The following is a 997-nucleotide window of genomic DNA, read 5'->3' on the forward strand; positions in this document are numbered from 1 at the left end:
TGTTTTTTTCCGTGGACCCCTCCCTCCAACACCGTTATAAAGCGTGTCACTAAGCCCCGCCCATACCAACATGTCATTGGTTAGTATATGCGCGCCGTCCGATATTGACCAATAAAACGGAAATTAGCTTACCTCTTTGGCCAATAGTGACGTTGAAAACGTACAGTGGTTGTGTCCTCGCTCTATGACTGAAAAATAATGAAATGAGACTGGGATGCAATGAATTCATCTTTTCTCATTTGTGTTGAAATCTAGACTTTGAATGTATCCATACTGCCTTGCTGTCTATGTGATGAAGGTACTCCTCACAAAGTGGCAAGATGTTGACCTATGCGAAGTTGCAAACTATATTTTCAATATTAGTATCTGTTGTATCCCTACCCCAGTTTTAAAATACAGCAAATTGCCATCAATTGTCATAGACTATTCAGATACCTCAGGGTAAATTGGAATCCACTGTGTAGAGTAGTAAGTTTTCCTTTTGTGCAATGCCAGCTCTCTCATCAAGGCTTTATAAAGATTGATTGATGTGCTCACAGCATTGACGAAATTTCCACGGGGGGATATGTTTCCCCGATATTCAGAACAGGTAAATTTATCCCCCACAATCATTTATTTTAAATCAATACAAAAAAAACAGGTCGGGGCCCCCCAGATAGCATAGGAACACGTCATACGCAATGGCAACATGTGCAGAATAGCAGGAAATTTGCTTTAAAACTGTTTTTCTTTCTCTCATCCTCATTGGTAAAATGTAAAGAATAGTATGAGATGAGCTATAAAACAGCAACATGTGTAGAATTGCAGGAAATTAGCGTTTTAAAGGTTAATTTCTGTGTTACAATTAAGTATCTTACTGTGATATTTTTCAATCAAAATGGTAAAAAATAAACAAAAAATTGCTTCTAGGCAAAGAGCAATTTCTCAAGCTAGAATTTTGCTAGGACCTCCAGAACCCAATTAACCCATTCAAAACTTTTAATTACTCTACCTTTAA

Source organism: Salvelinus namaycush, chromosome 29 (genome assembly GCF_016432855.1).
Source record: "Salvelinus namaycush isolate Seneca chromosome 29, SaNama_1.0, whole genome shotgun sequence".
Classification (NCBI taxonomy): Eukaryota; Metazoa; Chordata; class Actinopteri; order Salmoniformes; family Salmonidae; genus Salvelinus; species Salvelinus namaycush.